At 31.2% G+C, this 13,761-nt stretch overlaps 1 long non-coding RNA gene across 2 annotated transcripts in view; it reads right to left on the minus strand.

Annotated features, from left to right (window-relative positions):
- Window positions 1-13,761, minus strand: part of LOC110028994 — a 21,665-nt gene that overhangs the window by 7,040 nt on the left and 864 nt on the right. Inside the window, exons 2-3 of one of the 2 annotated variants that reach the window (XR_002294476.1) lie at window positions 6,445-6,603; window positions 2,970-3,797 (exon numbers count right to left, since the gene is read on the minus strand). This is a non-coding gene — a long non-coding RNA (uncharacterized LOC110028994). Of the gene's footprint in view, window positions 1-2,969; window positions 3,798-6,444; window positions 6,604-13,761 lie in introns of those variants that run through there. The other variant, XR_002294477.1, reaches the window with a different exon arrangement.

Genomic DNA, 13,761 nt, shown 5'->3' on the forward strand with positions numbered 1-13,761 from the left:
GGAAAACTTGAATTATGGGGAAAACTTGAATTATGGAGTTCTACATTGGAGTCGAAAGACCTTCGTTTGATTAGGTCTAAAACTGAATACATGGAATGTAATTTTAGTAGTAGCAGCTCTAGTGACAAAGTTGTAGCTATGAGTGATCAAATAATTACAAAGTGTGATCGTTTTAGATATGTCGGGTCTATTGATAAAAGTGATGGTGAGATAGATTGGGATGTTTTTAGTAGAATTCAAGTTGGTTGGTTGAAGTGGAGGAATGCATCGGGTCTATTGTGTGATAGAAAGTGAACGGAAAATTTTATAAGATGGTGGTGAGACCTGCAATGCTCAATGGCGCAGAATGTTGGCTCTTAAAAGAGAATCTAAAAACAAAGTTAAGTGTTGCTGAGAAGAGAATGCTTAGGTGGATGAGTGGCTCAACACTTACAGACAAAATGCCAAATGAATATATCCGTGATAGAGTTGGTGTAGCTCCAATGGTGGACAAGAATATATAAAGTCATCTTAGATGGTTTGGTCACATTAAACGTTGACCATCTGATGATCCTGTTAGGAGAATAGATGTTTAAGATTCAACTTTCGTTAAGAAAGGCAGAGGTAAACCAAAAAAAAATTTGGGCTTATTATATAAAAAATGATCTTAATCTATTAAAATTAAATGAAAATATGACACTTAATAGGACATAATGGAGAAAAAAGATTCATGTCGCCAACTTAGTGGGATAAAGCTTGTTGTTGTTGTTAGTTGGTGCCCTAAATATAGTTTTTACTTTAGCATTCAATCAATACACGACATGAAAATAGATTAAATATTTCATTAATATAATATATTTATGAAGAAACCTAACATAAATTTACATAATTGCCACGAATCAACTTTTTTAGAGCCTTAAATAACTTTTATTTCAATAATAAATCAATACACAATAAGTAAAATGAGAATTTAATTCATTTTCTCAACAGTTTTTTAAACAAAGTCAACTTAAAACTTCATAAATATAACATACCATCTCAGCCAATGTCCTAAAGAAAGCTTTCACTTCAGCTATCAATCAAATCACAGCAGGATAAATGAGAAATTATTATATTTTCTCCTTTTTATTTATTTTTTATTTTTTTGAAGAAAGGCACAGAGCTTCACAAATAAAACATACCAGCTCAGATAGTGCCTTAAATAAAGCTTTCACTTCAGCATTCTAGTAGAAACTTATCCTAAATTTACAAAATAAATACATAGATAGTGCCTTAAATAAAGCTTTCACTTCAGCATTCTAGTAGAAACTTATCCTAAATTTACAAAATAAATACATATCTATACATAACAAATTAAATGAGAAACGATTGTATTAATTCAACATTCTTCTGCAGAAACATAACTTAAAAATTCATAAATATCATAGATCGGCACAATTAGTTACTTAATTAAAGGTTTCATTTCTGAATTATATAAGTAAAAATGAAATTGAATTATCAACAACTTTTGATATCAAATTAATATAACACATAATTAAGACTATTACAAATGAAGTTCAAAACTCACAAATGCTTAACAATTAAAAAGTTCAAGAATGATCATTCCATAACAAGGCAGATAAAGTACACACAAACTTAAAAATGAAAATATTCATTATGTCCTACCAATTTTTACAGTCAGCTCAATTATCATGGTTTGTGCCTACGACTGCTTCCATATATTTGCACACATTTTAGAGTCGTGGTTGTTTGTTTGTGTGGGAAGACCTTTCACACAATAATTTTTTTTATTTTTAAAGTACCACTTAAAAGCACCAGTCGCGATCTTGGCTAGTAGTTATACCTACTTAAGCAATAAATATGAAATTAAGACACCACATGATAGAGTAACTAAACAAGATCCAATTACTTATTAAAGGTTAATTCATATGTCATTACAATATCAAAGCAAATCTTCCAATGTTCAGGATTCGACAGTGAATCATATAAATTTTATTTCTTCTTTCTCATATCTCCAACCAATAGAGTCTACTGTTGGAGTCTAATGTTGTTTATCAACTACTAAAATTAGAATAATTCTAGCATTTTGAATGTTTTTTCACATGGTTAACATAGATCAAGCTTTCTTTTTTTGTATCTAATTTGTGCATAGCCTTGAGAAAGAGAAACATAATAGTGGTAAGTAGATATAAATATTTGTTGAATTCATTATGACTGATTTAAGTAATATAATACTTTTACACTCAGCCCAATGTAAGCATGAAATGTACAATAATTTTTAATATAAATTTGGGCATAGATTTCTCTTTTCTGATAGCATATAAGCAAAAGTATTTATGTAATCATGGAATATTGATTGTTCAGAATATTATCAATATTTCCACTGCATATTATAATATTTCCACAAGTCAACACAGTATCAACTCTACAATGTCAGCAACATAAGAGAATACATGAATGTGTAGTTAGTTACAATTTGATTTGAATATAAATACTTTACTTAAAACTAACTTATTAGTAAATCGTGCAGAAAAAAGGTTGATCAATTCTACTAAATGCCCTAGCATGACACCTCTTCCAGAAAAATCAATCTTTGGTGATGCTTGATGAGGCTTTATAAAAAATTATATACAAGTTTGTTAAGAAAAAATGAATTGTTAAAAGATAAATATTATAATGAAGTATTTTCAACATATCTCAATAACCCGTCCCTTAATTCATCAACTAAAATAAATATTCTCCTATTTTATTATCATGCCATGCTCTTTCAGACATTGTTTCTATAATAATTGGCTTTAAGAAGTTACAGCAAACTTCTCATACTACATTAGAAAAATCAATAAGCTTATAAAATGAAGTGATGAAAAAGAAAGAATATACATCTTGCTCTACCCTCATGTCAGTTTTTTTAATATTTTGATCTACCAAAATATTTGATTCTACAAAATTTTCTTCATTCTTTTCAGATATTAAAACTCCATTTGTCGGCTTAGGCTGAACACATAATATATTTAGCAAATTAGACTAAAGAGATTCATATTCTCATTAAAGGTATAGGAGAAAATTGAGAGCATACATTTTACTCTGTCTCGATCTCCCTGAAATTTAGAATGATTAACATCATGCTCAAACCCAGCTTCATTTACAGCAGCAACGGAACTTATATCTGTATTTTTCTTTCTCCTCTTTATATATCTCCCGGAGCCAGGTGTATATGCCTTAACTTTTTTATCATCTCTCAAGTTAATATCAAGAACAACAATAGTCAACAAAGTTTGATTGATTGGTTCATCCTCCTCTGCTTGAGCGAATTCAAAACCAACTTCATCACCTTCTGCAACTTGAGTATTCTTGGATGCTCCGTCTTTTTCTTTTTCTTTAAAGGTTAGGGAAATATTCCTCTTATTAAGACCTTCAGCTTGTGCTGAAATTCCAAAGCTACTAAACCTCAACTCCATCTTATTCAATCTCAAGTCAAAGTCAGTTATCTTGTTAGTTATCTTGCCGACAAGCATATTTCAATTTCATTAACCCTGCTCTCAATAGATACATATAAGATTCTGGTGTGATTCACTTGTTGTTAGTGGACTAGATTGAGAGGACTATCATGGGGAGTTCTAAGGAAACAATGTGGTGTCCTTAATCAATTGAAGAGAATATGCTCGATAGTATTTTGTTGATGGAAGGGGAGATAGTGAGGGGGGCCTTGTAGCCGGTGGAAGGAAAAATAATGAATGTTATGTAGTTGATAGAAGAGGGCGTGGTGCACCATATGGTTCTTCCTCCTCTGAAGTCATCCTAGTGAATGACTCAAAAACCTGTACTAACCATATCATGCACATAACATTTACCTTTATGCAAAATGTATTATATAAAAAAAATAAAGAAATGAGCGCAATTGCTACCTGCTGAGTATGCAAAATAGAAAAAATATTTATTGCAGTTAAATAGTAGAAAGTTTTGGCTTCAGGATTCAAAGAATAAATTCAAGGTTAATTGTCACAAATGTTGCATTGGTCAAACATATTTTTGAAGAAATATAGCCTAAATTCTCATAATTATGAGATGCCAGCATTATTAAAGCCTTCCATAAGGCTTAAATTTCAAGTAATCAGTCCATACACGACATGTTAAAGGATAAATTATTGTATTAATTCTGCATTTTTTTTAAATAAATATAACATAAAACTTTATAAACATCACAAATCAACATTTTTAGATAATTAAATAAGGCTTTTTACTTCAGTGATCTGTCCATACACAACATATTAAATGATAAATTATTACATCAATTGTACATTTTTTGAATAAAAATAACATAAAACTTTATAAACATCACAAATCAACATTGTTAAATTACTTAGATAAAGTTTTTACTTCAGTGATGAGTCCATACACAGCATATTAAATAATAAATTATTGCATTAATAGTGCATTTTTTTTGAAGAAAAATAATATAAAACTTTATAAACATAACAAATCAGCATTGTTAGATTACTTGAATAAAGTTTTTCCTTCGGTGATGAGTCCATACACAACAAGTTACATGAGAAAATATTATATTTTCTTAATTTTTTTTAAGACAGCATAAAACTCCATAAACATCAGCAATCAGTATTATTAGAGCGTTAAAGCTTTTACTTCATTTATCAGTCCATACACAACAAATTAAATGAAATGATTTTGTATTTATTCAAAATTTTTCTGAAAAAAGAAAAGATCAATCTTCATAAGCAACACAAATCAAATATTGTTAGTCTTAAATAAGCATTTACTTTAGTAATCAGTCCATGCATAGAAAGTTAAATGAGAATTTTATATTAATTCAAAATTTTTGTAAAGAAATGAAATGTATATCTTCATAAACAATAGAAATCAATACTGTTAGAATCTAAAATAAAACTTTTACTTCAGTAATCAACCCAAACACAATAAATATTTTTGCATTAATTCAAAAAACTTGTGAAGAAGGGCAACATAAAACTTAAAAAACGTCATTAATCAATTTGTTAGAGCCTTAAATAAAGCTTTCACTTCAAGAAACAATCCATACACAATAAAAAATTGAATAAAGCTCACATTACTACATATTTCTGGAGAAACATAACTTAAATTTTCATAATTATCACCAATCAACATTATTAAAGCCTTAAATAAAACTTTTACTTCAAGACTCAGTCCATACATAGGAAGATAAATGATAAATTCTTGTATAAAATTCAATATTTTTGTGAAGAAGTCTAACCTAAAACTTCATATATTAACATATCAGCATTGTTAGATAATTAAATAAGGCTTTTATTTAAGAAAACTATCAATACACATGCAAAATAAAAAAAAATGAACTAGTTACACATATTTTTTAGGAAACCTAACTTAAATTTTCATAAATATAGTATATTAGCAATGTTAGGGTCTTAAATAACGCCACTATTTCATTAATAAGCTAAGTTAAATGAAAAATTCTTGCATTAATTCAAAAATATTTTGAAAAAAGGCAACCTAAAACAGCATAAATATCACACATCAGCATTGTTAAAACCTTAAATAAGGCTTTCACTTCAGAAAACTGTCTATACACAGCAAGAAAATAAAATAAATCCTTAATTACAACATATTTATGAAGAAACATAACCTAAATTTTCATAATTATCACAACTCAATATTGTTAGAGCCCTTAATAGGACTTTTGCTTCAGTAATCAGTCCATACACAGCAAAATAAATAAAAAACTTTTGCATAAAATTCAAGATTTCTGTGAAGAAGTCTAACATAAAATTCATATTTATAACATATTAATATTTTTAGAGTCTTAAATAAGACTTTTACTTCAGTAATCAGCCCATACACAACAAGTTAAATGAGAAATTTTTACATTACTTGAAAAATATAATGAAGAAAAGGCGTCCTAAAACTTCATCAACATTACAAACCAATATTGTTAGAACCTTAAATAAGACATACACTTCATGAAACAATCCATACACAACAAGAAAATAAAATAAATCCTACATTACGTATAAATATTTATGGAGAAACCAAACCAAAACATTCATAATTATGACCAATCAACATTATTAGAGCCTTAAATAAAACTTTTACTTCAGTAATCATTCAATACACAAGTTAAATGACAAATGCTTGCATAAAATTTAATATGTTTGTAAAAAGGTCTTAACAAAAACTTCACATATGTAACATATCAACATTGTTAGAGGATTAAATAAGATTTCCACTTCAGCATTTTTAGAATGCATAGCAAGTAAAATTAAAAAATTCTACATTAATGAAACTAAAAGCCAAGAATATTACATGGATTATTCCAACAAATGTCACTTAAATATCAAAGGCATCTATTTTTAACAAACTTAAAATATTACGTTAGACTTTTCTTAATAAATAAATGGACAACATTTATCAACAATACAAGATGTTCACGCTAAAAATATTTCTAAATTTTAATACCTTCAAATTTGATTGGCATTGGAGCCAATGACCATGGCACTCGAGGCTTGTCTGGTGAAAATTTCTGGAAGAATGAATTCCTCTGAAAGTGATGTTTCGTTCAAAAGACAGCCAATCCTAATACTTGAAGTCTTACAGCCTTGCAGGTTGCGGAGGTAACTGGTGGGGTGAAACAGGAGACAGATTAGAGAAAACTCATTCAACAAAATCCTGGCTCGAATGAAGTAGAGTAAAACGCGTGTGGTAAAAGACAAACCATTGCCATAATAATTATTTTGGTCCACGTCAATATTTCGGGCTCAAATACCACTAATTTCCACCAAAACTAACATAAAGGCTCAAAGAGGACATTACCTGGAGGATTCATGGATTATGGCCAACAACAACAACAACAACAACAACAACAACAACAAAGCCTTAATCCCACTACGTGGGGTCAGCTACATGAATCTTTTTTCTCCATTGCGTCCTATTTAGTGTCATATTTTCATTTAGTTCTAGTAAGTTAAGATCATTTTTTATACAATAAGCCCAGGTCTTCCTACGTCTACCTCTGCCTTTCTTAACACAAGTCGAATCTAAAACATGTACTCTCCTAATCCGATCATCAGATGGTCGACGTTTAATGTGACCAAACCATCTAAGACGACCTTCTCTAATTTTGTCCGTCACAGGAGCTGCACCAACCCTATCACGGATATATTCATTTCGCATTTTGTCTCTAAGTGTAAAGCCACTCATTCACCTAATCATTCTCATCTCGGCAACACTTAACTTATTATAATGCTCCTCTTTTAAAGGTCAACATTCAACGCCATAGAGCATTGCAGGTCTCACCACCGTCTTATAAAATTTTCCTTTCAGTCTTAGCGGTACTTTTCTATCACACAAAAGGCCCGAAGCATTCCTCCACTTCAACCAACCAACTTGAACTCTACTATTAACATCCCCATCTATATCAACATCGCTTTGAACAACAGAACCAAGATATCTAAATCGTTCACACCTTTTAATAATTTGATCACCCAAAGTCACACTTCTGTCACTAGAGTTACTGCTACTGAAATTACATTCCATGTATTCAGTTTTAGTTCTACTTAAATGAGGGCCTTTAAACTCCAATGAAGACCTCCATAATTCAAGTTTTCCTGGGTTTTTTTTCTCGTTTTATCCACAAGAAGGATATCATCAGCAAAAAACATACACAAAGGTACATCCTCCTGTAGATGTCCAGTAAGACCATCCATAACTAAAGCAAAAAGATACGGGCTTAAAGTCGATCCCTGATGTAATCCAACAGAAATAAGAAAATATTTGGTCAATCCTCCTTCAGTTTGAACACAAGTAACAGCTCTAATATACATATCTTTAATGACTTGAATATAAGTCATATCAACACCTTTCTTCTCAAGAACTCTCCAAAGGATATCTATTGGAACCTTATCATAAGCTTTTTCTAAATCAATAAAAATCAAATGTAGATTCTTCTTATTATCTCTGAACTTTTTCTAAATCCCATAAAGGATTCATGGATTATGGGCAATACAAAAAAATTGTAGACTCTTTCTTTTGAGTTGTCTTTTCTCATGAGTAAACAATGTCAAATGATACCAATATCGTGATTTTTTTCTTGTTTACTCTTTGTTAGTTGTTATAAGATTATGAACATCATGAGATGGTATTGTAGGAAGATCTGAATAGTCTTCAATATCTTAAAAACTTGACCTATTTTCTCCTCATATAATATAACTTGGATTTTCAAGTTGAACAATTGAGGGAGATATTTTGTGAGCCTTCGGTGTGAAACAAGTTCTAAAAGCCTGTAGTTGGATCTTTTTTGGTCCCTCCCTCCTTGATGAGATCAAAAAAATGATTGTTATTCAAAAATGTGACATTCATAGAAACAAACTTTTTTCATAAATGGGATCAAAACAATTATACATTTGTTGGGTAGGAACATAACCAACAAAACATATTTTAAGGTTGTGTTCAAATTTTCCTTGATTATGACTGTGAATGTAAACAAATACAGTATACCCAAACATCTTTAAAGATAAATCAGAAGAAAGCTGATTTGTTGAATAACTTTTATGAAAAATATTAAATTGTTTCAAAGTTCAAAACTTTATTGTGAGTTCTATTAATAATGAATGTAGCATTAATAGTGACTTCACCCCTGATTTGTAAATAACAATGATTGAGCTACATCCAGTAAGTGTTTATTTTTTTTCTTTTGGCCACAAAATTGTGTTTTGGGTATCGCATAAGAGCTTTGATGAATTACTATTTTCAAAAAAAATAACCCAAAATATTTTTGAAATATTCTCTGTTATTATCACTGCGTAATATTTGATTAGTTTTTTTAAAATTGTGTTTGTACCATGGTGTAATAGTTTATGAAAATTATTTTCACTTCAAATTTTTCTTTCATTAAATACACCCAATATGATCCTAAGCGATCATAAGTAAAGATAACAAACCATTTTTTTCAGAGTGCGTAAGATGCTTAAAAGGACCACAAATATAACTACGAATCAGAGCAAAATGTGTAGTGGGTTTGTAAATTTGGGGAGAAAAAATTGTATAATGATGTTTGGCAAACAAACAAACTTCACATTGGAAATATGATAAATTTATATTTTGAAATAAACTGGGAAGCATGAATTTTCAATATTGAAAACTAGGATGATCTAACCTATAATGTAATAACATAATATCATTGCCTTTTAATATAAAATGAAAAATTTAAACAAGTACTTTGACATTGTCTATTCACAACAAGTTCATCGTCAAAATAACAGAGTTCATTATTTTTCTTAGCACTGTCAATCATCCTCCCTAAAATTAATTCTTGAAACTCGCAACAAGTAAAAATTAACTTGACACTATTAATCAGAAGTAATTTTGCTAATTAATAGTACATTACAAGATAAATTAAGAACATGGAGCACATCCTGAAATGTAACAGCTATTTGAGATTAACAGTTCCTATCCATACAAATACCGAGAGGGAATCATTGACAACTTTGACCCTTTTATTATCTACACAAGGTCTATAAAACGAGAAAAAATTAGAACATCCAGTCATATGATCAGTTGTGCCAGAATCGATTATTCAAGAATGAATAAAATTAAGGTAAACACCTGACAATGCAGTGGCTAGAGAGTTACCCTTCTATACTGAAAAATAATATGAAGTCGATGACGATTTTGGAGAAAGAAACAGCTTGTGCATGTGCTTTGATTGCCCCCTGGTGAAAGGTATTGCATCCGAGTTAGTAGAACACTCTCGAGTTTCATCAAAAGTAGCTTGATTGGCTCAAATTTTTCGTGTAAATTTTGGTTTTCAATTTATGAGTTTATCATGAATCCTCCAACATATCTTCATCGCATGTCATGATTTTGTGTAATGCTCGCACCGCTATAGGTAAGGTGAAGTGGTTTCAGAATTATTGAGATTAGTAGAAATGGTAGAAGTTCGTTGGGTGCCAGTCATCACCAACTTGTAATACATCGTTAGAATCATAATGAGAAAACTGCGGCCAACGCCTACCTCAAGCGCAAAAATTGCTATCAGGGCTCCTTCTATGAAAAAAAAAACATAATCTCTTTCAAGCTTGGGCTTTGATTGCGAGTACGGGCTTTGATTGCGAGTCCGATCACGATTGGAGTTCAATTGCTTGTTCGGTTGTGATGGAAAGACCGAACCTCAAGGAGCCCTTGCTTCAACTGCGCCTTTGAAGTGCCTTGTAGCTGTAATGACAGATCACGAGCAATGTCTTCGGCAGGCTACCGCTTCTCAATTGTCCTCACGACTGCATGTTCCTCATAGGAAGTTCCAGATTGTGAGTTCAGACATGTGTGGAAAAAACAGCAGTTTCAACTGTGAGCAGCGGCTACAAAGAAGAAACAGCTATGAATAGCAGTTATGACCGCTTTGAAGAAGAAGAAAGCGGCTTCATGAGTAGTAGCTACGACAACTTTGAGGAAGAAGATAACGGCTTCAAAGGAGACAAACAAACAACTTCTATCGTGAGTTTCGTTGTGATGGAAAACTAGATTAAGCTTACAAGGAAGCTGCGCGATCAGAGGTTTCACACTCTATTGATCAATGTGGGTTTGGTCTTTGTCGATGAACTTGATAAGAGCTCGGTCCTCGACGAGAAATCTAGGGCACTTCCGATTGGGATTTCAATCGTTTACAGTCTCTGAAATCATTAAGTTTTGGAGGGAAAAATTATTATTCCCTTTTAATTTCCTAAGACTCAGTTACCAGATAAATAGCTGAGAAAGGCCACCACATTAGGAAAACCATCAAATCCTCATGCTAGAAAAAGAAAATAAAAATTACCAACAATAGTTAATACTAAAGGTAGAAACTACCAAAAATAAAAAATACCAAAAAAGGATAATTATAAAAAATCACAACGCTATGTTTTAAGAAATTTAAGAATTTAGCTATTGACTTATGATTCAAATCTCATTAAACAGTAAACGAACGACTTGATCGAGAGCAATCAGGTCCTGTAGCATGATATACCAATGGTATGGAATTTAACAGTTTCTGCTTCAAATTTAATATAAGTAAATTATCAATAAGATTATTGTGTGCTGTTATAGACACATACATACACATATATAGAAGTACATACATAAATATAAATATATACATTCCTCCTCTTAGATAAAAAAGTATGTAAATTTTGAACGGTGCAGAATACAAGCAAAGGCTAGCGAAAAACACATTATACATTGAATTTGTGGTGAAAGTAAATTAAGCTGAAAAAAGATTGATTGATTAAATTGCTGTTAATCAGTAAAACTTATCTTGAAAATTGGTCTCTAAAGATGAAGGAAATAAATGGATCAGTGTGTAAAACTTGATTGAAATGAGCTTAGAATGGGGGGGTCAAAGGTGTCATTTTGACAACAAGCTATCCAGCAGCATAAACTATAATAATAGCTAGCAAAGGGATCAGAAAGACTACTTCAGCTTCAGAAATCAGCAGACCCAAATCTATATTAAGAAAGTCTTTTCGGAAGTAACAATGAGCTTCAAAATGGTGGGATCTTGCAGTATTTAAATACATAACATAAAAATGGATGCCACTTTTAAAGGCAGAACACAGAGTTCAAGGTCTGCAAGCAAGAAAGGTATTTTGATTTGTTACAAACTCTACACCCTTGTTTGAAAAGGCATTCAAGTTGCCCATCTCGAGCTGTGCCTCCTCACTACCTGCCTTGTAAGTGTGTTGAGGCTTTTGATTTTCTAGCCTAAGTGAGGCTTATGCCTTTTTCAATTGAGGTGTACACATCGAGTCTATATGCCTGGATAAGCACGAAGGGAATGCCTTAAAATCACTTAAAAAATAATAAACACTTTTTAAGTTGTAATATAAGAGGGTTCAAGATTTAAGCTTTAAAGTTTAGACTAGCTTGGAGATCGAGAATTTGAGTATTGAGAGTTTATATATTTATATATATATATATATAAAAGCAGCCTCATCGCAAAGTTTGATTCATTCTATTTTTTGAAAACAGCAACAACAATAACAAGCCTTTATCCCACTAAGTGTGGTCGACTATATAAATCTTTTTTCTCCATTGTATCCTATTGAGTTTCATTTTTTCATTTATTTCTAATAAATTAAAATCACTTTTATGCAACATGCACAAGTCTTTTTAGGTCTACCTCTAAAATATCTACTCTCCTAATTGGATCATCAGATTGTTGACATTTAATGTGATGTTGACATTTAATGTGACAAAATTGACATTTAATGTGACAAAACCATCTAAAACGACTCTCTCTAATTTTGTCTGCCACTGGAGCTACACCAATCCTTTCACGAATATATTTGTTTAGCATTGTCTCTAAGAGTCAAGCCACTCATCCACCTAAGCATTCTCATCTCAGTAGCATTTAGCTTAGTTTTATGCTTCACTTTTATAGGCCATCATTCTGCACCATAAAGCATTGCAAGTCTCACAAGACTTACCACCATCTTATAAAATTTTCCTTTAAGTGAAAGCGATACTTTTCTATCATATAATAGGTCTCATGCATTCTTCCACTTCAATCATCCAACTTAAATTCTACTAATAACATCCCCATTTATATCAACATTACTTTGAACTAGAGACCCAAAATATCTAAAACGTTCAATCCTAAATGATTTGATCACCCATTGTCACAACTCTATAACTAAATCTTTACTACTAAAATTACATGTCAAGTATTCAGTTTTAGATCTAATCAAATGAAAGCCTTTAGACTCTAATGTAGACCTCCATAATCATTTTATTTTTAAAAGTTTTTCATTATCTTTTCTAATTGATCTTACTTTTCTTACATCTAATTAATTTTTTTACTTTCCTCCAGTTAGGTTTCTTTATGTTACTTTTTGTCCATGGTTTATTATGTATTTAAGAATTTTTTTTAATTTTATTAGTTTTTGTTTTAATTATTAATTCGAGACTTACGTCTCGATCCGTCCTGAGACTTATGTCTCGCTATAATAAGGCAAAATGACTAGCCCGCTAATTTCGTCTTTTTAGACTTTGCTCTTCAATTGCCAAGACCTTTGTGGCTTTGATAGTAGATCTATATTTCCAGCACTTAATTCACTATCTACCAATTTTCCAATGGAGCAATTATGGTTTGCTTATGATTACATACTATAATAGAGGTGGGCTATCCTTTACTGCAATTTTTTTCCAACATTAAGTGGCTAGCGGGCTTTCTACCGTAAAGAACATGCTGTTCCAACAAGATTTAAGGTTTACATGTAGGAGATTTTTAATTTCTCTGTGCATCCAACAAAGGGCAACTTACCACTTATTTCAAAATAGTTTGTTGATGATGAACACAAACAACATAGAACTTCGATTGAAAAACTAGGATAAAATTCACGCGCGGGCCGGGCTTAGAGCGCGTGAAACTAATCACTACCTCGTAAGGGCGTTGAGACCATAGCATGTTACACAAAAGCGCCGCTTTCTCTGGAGTGTTGTCACACAGCTGCCCGACTAGAAGAGCTACTCGCTCTGTAGTGTTGTCACACAAGATAATGCAAACCTAAGATTAATACGTAAATTAGGCAATCAAATGAAAATAACTACACTAGATTATACATGTGTAGTTATTTTTACTGGATTAATTATAATTAAAAAATTAACAAAAAAGTACACTAGATTATAATAAAAGAAGATTTTTATCTACAAAAATTCTAAACAGGTTTATTTTATGCTGAAAGCAATTGGAAAAAAAAAGTTGAGTTCTTAACTAGATATAAGTTGTGCAAATATATATATATA

Source organism: Phalaenopsis equestris, unplaced genomic scaffold (assembly GCF_001263595.1).
Source record: "Phalaenopsis equestris unplaced genomic scaffold, ASM126359v1 Scaffold000540, whole genome shotgun sequence".
In the NCBI taxonomy this organism is placed as follows: Eukaryota; Viridiplantae; Streptophyta; class Magnoliopsida; order Asparagales; family Orchidaceae; genus Phalaenopsis; species Phalaenopsis equestris.